Source organism: Delphinus delphis, chromosome 9 (genome assembly GCF_949987515.2).
Source record: "Delphinus delphis chromosome 9, mDelDel1.2, whole genome shotgun sequence".
Lineage (NCBI taxonomy): Eukaryota > Metazoa > Chordata > Mammalia > Artiodactyla > Delphinidae > Delphinus > Delphinus delphis.
Genome location: NC_082691.1, coordinates 7,791,179 through 7,805,677, shown reverse-complemented (window position 1 = coordinate 7,805,677; position 14,499 = coordinate 7,791,179). Strand labels below are relative to the sequence as shown.

At 40.7% G+C, this 14,499-nt stretch overlaps 1 long non-coding RNA gene across 3 annotated transcripts in view; it reads right to left on the bottom strand.

Annotated features, from left to right (window-relative positions):
- LOC132430854 (uncharacterized) overlaps positions 1-14,499 on the bottom strand; it is a 156,156-nt gene that overhangs the window by 12,078 nt on the left and 129,579 nt on the right. For 2 of the 3 annotated variants that reach the window (XR_009520577.1, XR_009520578.1), the window contains one exon: positions 11,064-12,187. The exons of the other annotated variant lie outside the window; for it this stretch is intronic. This is a non-coding gene — a long non-coding RNA (uncharacterized lncRNA). Of the gene's footprint in view, positions 1-11,063; positions 12,188-14,499 lie in introns of those variants that run through there. 3 annotated transcript variants of the gene reach the window in all.

The window sequence follows — 14,499 nt, the reverse complement described above, 5'->3', positions numbered from 1 at the left end:
AGTTAAGAAAGAGATTAAGGCACTTCGAAGGAATGACAATCGATGTTCCTAACTGTGACCCTCAAAAAGTGTAACAGTTGAAGTTCCCTACGAATCATAACAGAAAAGCTGATTTCTGTTTGTGTAGTTTTGTTATTAGGTTTAATTTACTATGTATTCCTGAAAGGCACTCACTCTATTTGGAGTATACATCCTATCATAAATATTTAATTATCTGAAAAATTAAACCAACCAACATTCTCTATCTTATCCTGGATAATTTACTATTATTAATTTTAATAAAAAGCTACATTCTCTTTTTTTCCCCCTGTTATTTCTAATTGTAAAAGAATTGCCCACTCAGTAGAAAATTTGAGAAGCAGTTGAAGCTATAAAAATGCAGAGAAGACAATATCTATAACTCCTTGCCCAGGAAAGCGATTTTAACATCTGGAATATTTTTTCAAGAGTTTTCCTTTATGCATACTTTTGAGTAATTGAATTCATATTGTACATACTTTAAATTTTGCTTTTGACTTAGTGGTATTTAAAGGCGTTTTCCCAGGCCTTTAAATTAAAGGGAAATTAAATTAAATTTTTAAAGTTGCGTTTTATTTCTTTGATATAGTATGATTTAATTATCTATGACTATATTTCAGAGAGTTTTAAATGTTTTCTTTTTTAAAAAAACCCTAAGTTGAATATATTTGGCTTAAACACCTGTCCACATTTTAGATTATTTCCTTAGAATAAACTCCTCAGAAGTGGAATTACTGTGTCAATATGTATGAAAAATTACATCATTTTTGTTAATATTGCCAAAATTCCTTTCAGAAAAGTTTCTGCTTGACTCTTACTAGCAATATCTGAGGGCACTCAATAACTTCTGTTTACTTCATCTTTGTACCTTAACATTTGAAATCATCTCATTTTTAATTGAAAAGTTTTTATAATTAGGAAGCTGATATTTTTCAAATGCTTACTAACCATTTGTAATTTATTTTATGCTGTGGTTTATTGGTTCATGACCTTTGTTTAAAAGATGACTTTGTTTATGTGAAATGGATGGGTAAGAAATTTGGAACAACTCATCCACTAAAAGCAACTAGAAAATGTGACAAAACACCTGCAAGGTAGCATCAGAGACCTAATAACTCAGTGAACCACAGATTCAGGAGACAGGGGAAGAGTGAGGTCAGCTAGACAACCTGAGATTTAGTGGTCTTTATCCCTTTGCTGCAACGTGGGCAGGTTCACGGGGACAGAGGCTCCAAGACCTCCCAAGAGGAAGGATGAATCTGGTAACCCCCATCATTTCTGATCAGACCCTGGAAACCTGCTCTCCAGTAGTGAACTAAGAGGCAGTAAGACTTACAGGGACTTCGGCTCAGCTGGGAATCACCTCAGTTACTCGCACTGGATGAAGGGCAACAGGAGCTAGTGCCCCGTCGCCTGCAGAAGCAAATGTAAATCATACTTGGTCCAACTTTGTCTCAACAGACAGTGTCCAAATATCTGTGTTGAATATTTCTTTTATGTCACTCAAATTGAATGGAAAAAAATGGTAATTAAAATTTGGCTTTTGTTAGCTGCTTTGAAAGCTTTGAAAACAGTACAGTGATATGCTTGTACCAACTATCATTCTAAGCACTCTGAGATTCCAAGGGTCTCTAAGGCAGTGTTCGTGTAGCCCCTTATCTCCTGCGGGCACAAGAGCCCAGCAGCTAACGGCTAAGGTTGCAGAGCTGCAAAGGGGGGTGAATGAGCACACAGCCTTAACAGGGGTCCTACGGTGAGGGCCCTAAGAGGAAACTAATGGAATCTGAGATTGGGTGTATGTATGTGGATGAGCTCAGAACCCGGACCCCTAGATTCCCCTGAACCTTCCGGGCCAACAGAAGCAACATCCTCCCTCTTTGAACAGGAGCACAGACTCCTTGTGCTTGCAGTCCCCACCTCTTGGAGCCCTCCCCTGAGAGGCACCTCACGAGATGACCTTAGATCCATCCTTACCACCCTCACCATCTGTGACAGTTGCAGCCAAATCTCAGCAGAGTCTGAGGGAGAAAACCTAGTCCCTGCTCCAGGAGGAATAACTTGGACACAGAAGTAATTGTCCTTGAGTTACATATACCAGCTGCACCTGGGAGGCCCCATGTGGGAGTGGATCTTGAGAGAAACAAAAGAGAATATGAGACTCAAGAGACTCAATGGGGAAAGTTCGCTGGCCTGGCAGCACTTTCCCAGGACTTGGGCTCAACCACCTTCCTTGACCACTGTAGCCAATCTTAGCACACTCCTGGGATGGCTCCTTGAAGCTTGGACAGGAAAGTCAGATGGAGCTGCCCCACTGCTTCAGGGTAGTACTGAGGAAGGGATCAAAAAACTCAGGAAGGTGGAAATGAAGAAATGTATTTATCAGGTAAGATGAAAAGATGTAGCATCTCAGCAGGCTTCTCAGGGGCTCCGTGAGGATGTTCATCTCACTGAGGCAGTAAGGGATATACCGTGAGGGGGAGGTAGCAGCATCTTTGGGAATTTCCGTGGTGGTTATTCTCTGGAATTGATGGTAGGACGTAGGGGTGCATAGACTCGGTGGGGAGAGTGGTAGTGTGGATGGAAGGCACTTGGCCATCGCAGGCAGACACGGTGGATACAACTACAGTAACCATGGTAATTAGCAGCAGTGCTGGAGTGCAATTTAGGGCGCCTTGCCTGTAAGAATCTGTTCTGAGGAGAGAGATAGGTGGATAGCTTGATTTCCTCCAAACTGTAAAAAACACCAAATATCCATCAAATATCAAACGGATGAATAATTGGTGTCAAAATCATATCATGGAATTCTCTTCAGCAATGAAAATGAACAATCCCAGCTACATGCAATAATGCGAATGACTACACTTAATGTTGAGCAAAAAAGTCAGATGCAAAGATCACATATTAAATGGTTCCGTGTATATCAAGTCCAAAAAAAAGCAAATCAGAATTATGACAAAATAAAGGAGAAAAATAATATGCTCATCTCAATAAATGCAGAAAAGCCATGTGATAAAGTTTAACATTCCTTAGCAAGGAATAAATGGAACCTATAGCAATGAACTAATAAATATATTAGTGAAATATTGAAAGTTTTTCTTTTATATTAGATGACCACTACTGTAGGTCTTTAGCAAGTAAAATAAGGCAAGATAAATGAATAAAATATGGAAGGATTGGAAGGGAAGAAGTAAAACTGTCGTTTGCCAACAACATGACTGTGTATGTAGAAAATCTAAAAACTTTACAGATGAACCATTGGAATTAAAGAGTGAATTTAACACAATGGCTTGGTAGAATTAAATACAGTAAGTCTGCTACATATGAACCTTCAAGTTGCAAACGTTCAAAGATGTGAATGTGCATTCACACATCCAATCACGTAAGTTAGTTCACGTGTCTGGCATATGTTGTCATGTGTGTGCATCCTCTGCAAATGGTTGTGCTTTTGTGTACTTTACTGTATAGTACTGTATAGAGTGCAGTAGCACAGTATCTTTATTTCAAGCCCAGGATGTCTGAAAGCAAGCGTAAAAGCAGTGGTGATGTAGCTGGTACTGCTGAGAAGCGTCAGCTGTTGTACTGCACTACTGTACTTTTCAAGGTACTGTACTGTAAGATCAAAAATGTTTTCTTTATTTTTGTGTTTGTTTTTTATGTATTAGTTGTGCAAAAAGTATTATAAACCTATTACAGTACAGTATTATATAGCCGATTGTGTTAGTTGGGTACTTAGGCTAAATTTGTTGGACTTACGAACAAATTGGACTTACGAATGCACTCTTGGAATGGAACTCGTTCGTTTGTAGGGGACTTACTGTATGCAAAACACAAAACACAATTTTACTCCTATGTATCATCAATAATTAGAAAATGAAATTAAAATTATACTATTCACAATAACATCATAAAACATCAAATATCTAGGAGCAAATCTAATATAAAATGCACAAGCCTTCTACACTGGAAACTTTAAATCAGTACTGAGAGAAGTTAAAGAAGACCTAAATAAGTAAAGCAATATATTTTGTTCTTGGATCGGAAGATTGGGTGTTATTAAGATGCCAATTTTCTGAGTTGATTTAATTGATAAAATCCTTATTTTAAAAGAGCTAGCAAGTGTGTGTGGACCACTGAACAGAATAGAGAGCACAGAAACAAGCTCAATACATGCAGTCACTTGATTCATGACAAAGATATTATTGGAGAGCAATGGGGAAAATACAATAAATAAATGGTGCTGGATAGGCATAAAAACCGCATATCCATAAGAAAAAGATTTAATCTTAATCTTTAACTCACATTGTAAAATAACAGAAACTACACAGATTGGTCTTTGCGCTGCTTCCTGCCACAGAGTTCCTAAAACCCTTGTAATTTCCTATGTGATAAAAGCACCAGGAGCATCTTTTGTTCTGATATTTAGTCTCTGACCTTGGTTCCTGACACAGAGCTCCTAAGTCTCTTGGATTTTCCTGAGTGATAGAGTGTTTTTCGTTTTAATGAGGTGACCTTTCGTGGGCTTCAGGATGGGGGCCGGTCACCAGAAAGACTAAGCCATGATTAGAAGTTTGGAACTTTCAGCCCCACCCCCGTCCTCTCAGAAGAGGAGAAGTGGAGTTAATTGATCATGCTTACATGAAGAAACCTCCTTAAAAATGTCAAAAATACGGGGCTCGGGGAGCTTCCAGGTTGGTAAACACATCTATGTGCACACCAAATCCATGGGGACAGGAGCTGTTGTGCTGGGGACCCTTCCAGACCTCATCCTATATACCTCTTCATCTGGCTGTTTATCTGTAGCCTTCACATCATATTCTTTATTAGATAATAAACAGGTAAACATAAGTAAGTGTGTTCCTGAGTTCTGTGAGCTATTTCTAGCAAATAATCAAGCAGGAAGGAAGAGGATTCTTCCATTTGCAGCCAAGTCAGACAGAAGTTGTGGGTAACTGGGGGACCTCCTACTTGCAATTGGCATCTGAAGTGGGGGAAGGCTTGTGGGACTGAGCCTTTAACCTGTGGGATGTGTGCTCACTCTAGTCACTGTCAGAATTGAATTGAAATGCAGGACACTCAGCTGGTGTCGAAAACCCGCACATCTGGTGTCACAAGTATTGTGAGTATGAGAGTAAAGGAAAACACAATGAGTTTTTTTCTCAGACACATGCCCTACACAAAAATAAATCCAGATGGATTGTAGAGATAATTGTGAAAAATAAATCAATAACATTTCTAAGGAGATAACAAGAGAACATGTATGTCTTTAGGAGTAGGGAAAGTTTTCTTAAATGTCAAAAGTATTGACCAATAAGAAAAAAAAAGATTACGGAAAGAACACATTAACACTAAAACACATTAAGAGAGTGAAATACAAGCCACTGAATTGGAGAAGATACTTGCAACACATATAATTGAAAAGAACTTGTATTAAAAACAAAAAACTCCTAAAAATCAATAAGAAAATGACAGCCCGATAAGAATAAAGTGAGCAAGAGATTTTAACAACAGCTTCACCCATGGAAATACAAGTGATTAATAAACATATGAAAAAGAACGAACACTCATTAGTCATCCGAGAAATGCAAATTAAAACCACAATTAGATTCTGCCACACACCTACCAGAATCGCTAAAATCAAATAGGCTGCCAATAGCAAGTGTTGGCAAGAATGGAAAGCTCTCATACACCCCTGGTGGGAGTAGAAATGGGTACAGTCACTTTGGAAAACTGTTTCCCATTATCTATTAAAGCTAAACTTATGCATACCCCAGATCCTGTAATTCCACTCCTAGGTTTCAACTCAACAGAAATACATACATATGTGAAAATATGTGTACAAGAATGTTTATTGCACATTATCTTTAATGGCTAAAGACTGAAAACAGATAAAAATTTCATCAACATTATAATGAAGAAATAATACTCACTGTATGAAATATCTTCCTACAATGGAATGCTATCCAGTAATTAGGATGAATTAATTACAGCTGCACACAATATAACACTATAAATCTTGCAAACATGATGTTGAGAGAAAGAAGCCAGACACAAGAAATGTGTGCTGTGTGATGCCATTATATGAAGTTAAAGTACAGATAAATCTAGTCCGCGATGTTCGAAATCACTATGGTAGTTACCTTCGGAGATGACTCTAGGAGTACTGATTCCAAGGGGGCTAAAGGGGCGCTTGAGGGGCTGGCGTATTTGTTTTGTTTTGTTTTGTTTTTGTTTTTGTTTTTGCGGTAGGCGGGCCTCTCACTGCTGTGGCCTCTCCCGTTGCGGAGCACAGGCTCCGGACGCGCAGGCTCAGCGGCCATGGCTCACGGGCCCAGCCGCTCCGCAGCATGTGGGATCTTCCCGGACCGGGGCACGAACCCGTGTCCCCTGCATCGGCAGGCGGACTCTCAACCACTGCGCCACCAGGGAAGCCCGGGGCTGGCGTATTTTACCTCTTGATCTGGCTTCTGATTTCATGATGTGCTTTTTGTATGTGTGATAATTCATCATGCTGGGCACTTACATAATTCACTTTTCTGAATGTATGCTATTCTTCAATCAAGGTGTTCCTAAGACAGGAAAGAAAAGAAGTACTTTACTGGTGTAGAAAACTCAAACATTCAGGGGTAGCAGTAGCTTCAAGCTCAGTCAGATTTCATTGCTAACAAATCTTCATCAAATGTGCAAGTGTCTTATTGGCAGCAGCGCTAGGATGACAAGCCAGGATATGGCTGAGTGCCTTGAATGTATGCAGTTGCTTCTCCTTCTTGGCCTTCCTTTCTTCTACCTCTACTTCCACCCCATGAGTCATTTCCTCCAGGCCTACGGGGTTAACGCCTGCCTGTGTGTCTAAGTCTGCGCAACAGGTGTTCACTGGGCAGTGTTCAGTCCCATCTAGTAAAGGTGACATTTCACTTTTATGGGAAATAATTTCTTGTAGTTTCCCATTATCTATTACATTCCCATGAAATTGCGTAAGAAATATTGTTTGGTTGGTGAATGGTCCCGTGGATTGTGATTAAGTTAGTTACTAGCCTACCCTCTCCAAGTATGGATCAAATCTATTTCTCTTATCCCTTGAGGACCATTCTTCCAAGCAGTCTAGTGCCCAATCTCTCCTCTCAAGGATGTTTGTATAGCAAACAGCCAGGCTAGGTAGAGATAGTGAACCAAGGGCAGATGTGTTTACTGTCCAGTATAATAGAGATAATGCCTCCCTGGGGAAAAGGGCAGGCAGGTCTTCTTGCAGTTGCCTTAATAAAAGATTGGGGTTTCCGAAGCTTGGGGTTCTTTGGCTATGATGAAAACCCATGGCCAGCACAACAACCTTTTGGTCACCTCCTCATTACCCAGCGGGACTTGGGGGACAAGGGGAGCTGATGCATACATGAAGTTCATGCTGCCTGCTGTGCCCTGAGGAATAAGATTCTCTGTCTCTGACCCAGGAATCGTGTGTCTTCTCTCAGCATCCATGAAACTGTGGCAGGCTAACTTACTAGCTTGCAAGTAGGATAAATTCTCAGACCTCTTGTAATTCTTGAAAGAGATATACTTGGCTTCATCTAGTGTTGCTACTAGCTTTGCAATACAAACCAAAAGTGATATTCTGAGTTTAACAGCGTTAAATAATGAAAATTCAATTGAGTAAAGACCACATTGTCTTTATCAAATGATTCATGAATCAGGCAGCATCTCATCCAAGTTCTTAAAGGCAGAAAGAGGGTGAAACAAGGAACTTATTAGCAAAGAATGCATTGTTTCCAGGAAGGTCGACCTCCTGAGGGGAACAGAAGGGTCCTATCGGGAGGATCACCTCACTAGCGCTGACCAGTTAAGATTGCATTCCTGAGAGTTTGAAACTGCAATTAGGTTGGGTATTAAGTCTTGGCTTGCAGTCGTGGGGCTTAGCACAAATGACTCCATTTTGAATGACTCTAGTTTGGGCCTGTTGTTTTTTCTTTTTAACAGAAGTATCCCAGATAAGTTTCCAAATATAGTAGGCAAAAATTGTGTGAGTTAGATAGTGACAAAATGGTTCAATTTAGTCTAGGGGTGTGGGCTTAACGATATCTCCTCCAAAGCTATCCAGAAGCTTCTTCTTCTTTTTGGGAGTAGTTCATGCCCTTGGCCTGAGCTCGTCTGCAGGAGAGGAGGTTGTGCTGTCTCCCAGACATGACCAGTGTGACCCCAAACCAGACACGCAGTGAGTGAGGGGTGAGTCGCTGATTTTCCTCCAAAGGTGGCTGGAAGGGTGACTCGCTCTGAGAAATCTTCGAGGCACTCCCAAGAAATGTTTTTGATCAGCTTCCAACACTGAAGAATGGAGGGTCTCCATTTCTTCCTCCCCATAATCTTTCTCCTCAAGCTTTGATCTAATTTCTGACACAGAGAAGAAACTTTGCTCTCCAAGTATGCATCCCAGTGACAGCATTTGTTTCTGTTTTTACCCAATAAACTCACTTCTTGGGTGTGTGTTGAGGGTGTGACAGAGAGAGGAGACCCTGGGGTGTATTTGAAAGAATTTAATGTATTTCTGTAGCAAGGGAGGATGCACGTACACATCTGAGATGCATTTTCCAGCCGGATTTGTATTTCCAGTCCAGAGTCTTCTTCTGACCTGCGTTCAGCTGCACGGTACCCCTCTTCACGTGAATCCCTGCAGGAGTCTAAAGCTCACAAGTTGGAAACCAGCCCCTTGTCTCCTCTCTTTGTGGTCTCTGTCCCAGGAATGGACATTTAGTCCCATTCAAAACACAGTGCGGTCAGCTCCTGCTGAAGGAGGGTGATTCGAATGCTAATGTCAGCCCTCTTTGAATCTTCTGAGTACAAGAGGGAACTGAACAACAACTGTGGTCATCAGTGCCCAGAACTTTGTTTTCAGTGACTGAAAAGGAAAGACACCCACAGCGAATATTTTTCCACTTGAGAGGATTTATGCATATTTTACTTATCTCAAGTTTCAACTAATAGTATTTGTGGCTCTTATTGTAATTCTCCTCAGTGACTGTGGCCAGGATTAGAGGATGAGGCTATTTTGATTTTTAGAGGTAAAAGGGAAAGATTTGACATAACAAACATTGTGTTCATCACCACTTATCTCTACTTGTAACTCATGCCATTGACAACATTAAAAGTCACATGTATTTGCAGGTTTCAGGCAAAGAATAGACCTGTTAGAAATTCCACTCCCTAAAATATATCAAGGAATTATCTGCATTGATTTGAATCCTGCCATAAATTCCCATTTTTTTTTTTTTTTTTTTTGCGGTACACGGGCCTCTCACTGTTGTGGCCTCTCCCGTTGCGGAGCACAGGCTCCGGACGCGCAGGCCCAGCGGCCATGGCTCATGGGCCTAGCCGCTCCGCGGCATGTGGGATCTTCCCGGACCGGGACACGAACCCGTGTCCCCTGCATCGGCAGGCGGACTCTCAACCACTGCGCCAGCAGGGAAGCCCACATAAATTCTCATTTTTGAGTGTGGTCAGCATAGTATAAATTGGGAAGGCTGTTTGATCCTTGCCTTTACTAACACTGGCTGATGGACATTGTCTTTGTTTCTGATAAAAGAAAAATCTTTCTGCAAACAAGATATTGTGAATATAAAAAGTGTCGCACTAAAGGTGTGCTGGCCTCAATGTAAAGGTGATCAAACAGAAGAGACTGGAGACACATTAGGTCAGAAACTTGTACTTTGCTCTTCAGGGACGAACTCCTATCAGAGGAAAGAAAGAATGAAAGCCAAATAAATTCTACATGGTGATTCCTCTTTCCTAATGCTACAAAAGCCACTCTTAAAATTTTGCTAAAATGTCGTTTATAAAAGTTGACACCTCTAACTAAACAGATTTCTTTTTGCTGCATGGAACTTTCTATTACTGGTCTTCAAGGTGAGACATTTATAACAGTGTTGGAAGAAAAATGCAAGAGGTATCTCTCCAATGTCATCCTCAACAGCAGAGCACTGTCTGGTACACTGACCTCCTATCCGGTCTCTTATGTTCTAGTTTTAAATCCCTTCAGTTCTTTCTCTATGTGATCACTGAGCTGGGCTTTCTAAATGCAGAATTTACCATGTCACTCCTCTACTTACAAACTGCTGTGAGTCTCCATTGGTCTTAAACTAAAGAGCAGCTCCTTAGTCTGTCACTCAAAATCATTCTCAGTCTAGGGCCAAACTCTATTCAGCCTCATCCTCTGACACCACCTCCACCCCACCCCTCTTCATTGCCTCCACAGTTGCACATTTGAGTCTAACCTGCCTGAACACACCCCGCCTCGCCTGCCAGCTCTGAGCCTCTGCACGTTTGTTCTGCTGACCTGAATTGCCCTGATCTCCCTTCCTCGGTTACAAACTGTCACTGAAGATCTATAAAGGCTCAACTCAAGTGTTACCTCTCAGCTAGGTATTCTTCCTCAAAGAAGAGTAAATTTCTCCATCTTTTAACTTCCCTTGAAATTTTGCATTTCCTACTAGTGAAGTGTATATATCACATAGCATTATTGTCATTTGTCACTTGTTTGTACTGTGAGTTGTGTTTCCCACTGGCTCACAGTCTGTCTCCTAGAAGGAATTTTTGTTTCTTGTTCACAAGGTATAAATTTGTTTTTATATAAAAAAATTTAATAAGTTATAATGCATTTATTGAATATTACCAGACAGAGTCATTCTTCAATCACTGATCTGTCTCTGCTATACTTGGAAATCAAGCTAAGCCTTAGACTGTGTTCGGAATCTAAGTTTGTAATGATGGAGAGAATAGTAAGAGTTTGAGACATTAATAAATGAGATATAATATGTGATCGGAGCATGGGTGGAAGCAAAGGAGATGTTAGAAACTTGAAGTTCCCCAGGATAACGGCAGAACACAGAGTGAGAGTAAACTTAAACAAATAAATAAAAGGATGGCACTGGAAAACAGTAAGATACTTCTTCCAAAAAATTAAGCATAGAATTACCATATGATCCAGCAATACCACTTTTGGGTATATACCCCCAAAAATTGAAAGCAAAGACTCAAATCAATATTTGTACACCAATGTTTATAGCAGCATTATTCACAATAGCCAACAGGTGGAAACAACCCAAATGTCCACTGGTAAATGAACGATGAATAAAATATGATATACACATACGATGGAATACTATACAGCCTTAAAAGGAATGTAATTCAGACACATGCTACAACATTTTGCTAAGTGAAATAAGCCAGACCCCAAAGGACAACTATTATATGATTCCACTTATATGAGGTACCTAGAATAGGCAAATTCATATAGAAAGAAAGTAGAATTGTGGTTTCTGGGGACCTGGAGAGGGGTGAATAGGGAGTTACTGTTTCATGGGGTACAGAGTTCTAGTCTGGGGTGATGAAGGAATTCTGAGGATGAATAGTGGTGATGATTGTACAACAATGTGAATGTACTTAAGGCCACTGAATTGTACACTTATAAATGGTTAAGATGGTAAATTTTATGTTATGTATATTGCAATTTACCACGATAAAAAATTAAGGAATACTTCTTGTATCTGGGAGCATATTCTAGAAACCTACTGTATTTAATACACTTATGCCTCTGCTAAATAGTAGTAATGTCTTAAAAAAGTTGGCTTCCTCCACTTATTTTCATTGACATACATCTTCATTGTTTCACTTCCATCTGACTCATTAGCCCAAACAAAATTATCAACCAACATTCATGTTGAAACTACCCTTTTTCTGACAGTATGAATAATTTCTTTGCTGATTAGACAGTAATCTAGCATTTACTCATCATCTGATTTTGTTACATTGTTTTTGAGCAGTAGAAGTATAGGTTGCATTTTGCAAGAAATAGCAAGTCACACTGAAGTTATAGGTTATGGAATTAAGATAAAGAATATATATCTTTTATTTGTAAATTATGTGGGCATCTCCTTTGGGTCAGTAAAAATTATAATAAACAGATGTACATATATACTTGCCTACAGTTTCTTTTTGGGGGGCTGGTTGTTAAATATTTTCCACATACCACTGCTTTGGGCCCTAAACAGACTTTCCTAAAAACACACACCACAATAGACACCTGTAAAAGTCTCATTTCTCTGTACGGTAGTTAAGATTACGGGCTCTGGAGTTCAGCTCTGTCATACAAGCTGGCTGACTTATCCGTTCCAAGATTCCATTTTCTCATCTGCAAAAGAGAAATAATAAATACCTGGTTCATATAGTTATTAAGAGAACTAAATGTAAATATTTATGTGTTTATGTAATATATGTAAAATTCATAAGACTATGCCTGACACATAGGGTGTTCTTACCAGATGCTAATTATTATTATAATTCTGTTCCAATAGTTTGGGTTTTATACTTGTTTGGAAGTTATCACAAAATAATTTTATCATAATATATATATATTGGTGTACTGCTGAGGAAATCACTCAACCTGATTTTGAATTTCTGTATTAGAGTTTTCTAAATTTTTTGATCATACAATACATTATTAAAAGGAATTTGAGGGGCTTCCCTGGTGGCGCAGTGGGTTGAGAGTCCGCCTGCCGATGCAGGGGACACGGGTTCGTGCCCCGGTCCAGGAAGATCCCACATGCTGCGGAGCGGCTGGGCCCGTGAGCCATGGCCGCCGAGACTGTGCGTCCGGAGCCTGTGCTCCGCAACGGGAGAGGCCACAACAGTGAGAGGCCTGCGTACAGCAAAGAAAAAAAAAAAATAAGGAATTTGAAGAGAATCCCATTATGTGACTACTTATTTATAAATTACATGCATATTCTACTGAAATACATACATTATAAACAAATAAAATAGAATTTAAAAAAGAAAGGTGAATTATATTTTAAATTATTTAAAAGTTTTATATTTCCTAACAATAAATAGCAACCTGTTAGCTTTTACCCCTGTTGCAGGTAGTATTTTCCCAAAGCAGCCATACCAATGCATCCCATCCCATGCATTCTTCTCCAGTTGTACTGTTGACACTCCTTCCAGAAGAAATTTTGTCTGTGTTACCCCCTATTTTTTTTTTTTTTCCGGTACGTGGGCCTCTCAGTATTGTGGCCCCTCCCGTTGCGGAGCACAGGCTCCGGACGCGCAGGCTCAGCGGCCATGGCTCACAGGACCAGCCGCTCCGCGGCATGTGGGATCTTCGCGGACCGGGGCACGAACCCGTGTCCCCTGCATCGGCAGGTGGACTCCCAAACACTGCACCACCAGGGAAGCCCTGTTACCCCCTATTGAATCTGGTGGGCCTCTGACTACTGCATGGCTTCCAAGGCTAGATCATAAAAGGTCATAGAGCTGCCACCTGACTCTCTCAGGACACATGTCTTAGAAGCCCTCAGGTGACATTTAAAAGGTCAGCTACGCTGAAACATACTGAAGCATACATGGACAGGCCACAAATGTACACAAGATATAGAGAGATACCCCCAAAGCCCCAGCTATTCTAGCCTCCAACATCACCCATCAGAAGTATGAATGGGCAAGCCCGTAGATTATTCCAATTCCCAAGCTTTGAGGAACCCTAGCTGACATGGAGTAATGCAAAAATGAATCCCCATGGAGCCCTGTCAAAATGCAGATTCATAAGCAGAATGAACGTTGTTATTAGACACTTAGTTTTGTTGCGATTTTCAATGCACCAATAGATAACTAATACATAAATAATAAATAATACATAAAAATAAAACTTATTGCATATATATGTTTTTTATTGAGCACAATGTATATGCTTCACTAATTTTGAAGCTCTTGACTTAAAATCATATGATATTAGGAGACAATTTCCAGAATGGTGGCATAAGGACCTCCATGGACCCCCTCCCCAGTGAAATAACCTAGCTGGTAAAAATTAGAAAAGAAACTCAACCATTTTAAATCTCTGGAAGCACACACAGAAAGGAAGAAGCATTTGTTTAAGAATATCTACTTGGTAAGAACAGCAGAAGTCTGTGGTATTGGAGCCATGACTCACTCTTTCTTTCCTCGCTCTAGCTCAGCAAAGTGGAAGCTTCACTCTGCAGAGCTGTAGCCAAGAACATAGTGCTCCCTCTTCCATCAGCTCCCAGTCAAGGGCTGTGGTGCCTCTACTTGAGGGGCAGGCCACCAGCTCAGTGTTGCAGAGGCTGTATTTGAAGCAAGAGCAGTGAGAGGTCTGGGGATCCCTTCCTCCACCTAACCGCTACTCACAGGACAGAAACTACCCAGGCATGGCAGACCAAGAATACTGGGACCCCAGTTGCCTTCACCTCAGCATATAGGCCAGAGTCTGTATCCCAGGGGAGGAAAGCAGAGAAGTCCAGAGGCAGGTGCCCCAGCCCAGTGACCTGTTTGTGAAGCAGAGTATCACTCTGAGAGAAGAGGGCCACTGAGCTGGTCCCCACCTCCAGAGCAGTGACACAGAGGTTTTGCCCAACAGGATATGTAGGTCATAAGAACACAGAGCTTTAAAGCTCTACCCAAGGGAACTATTTAGAACAGAGTGTGGAGAAA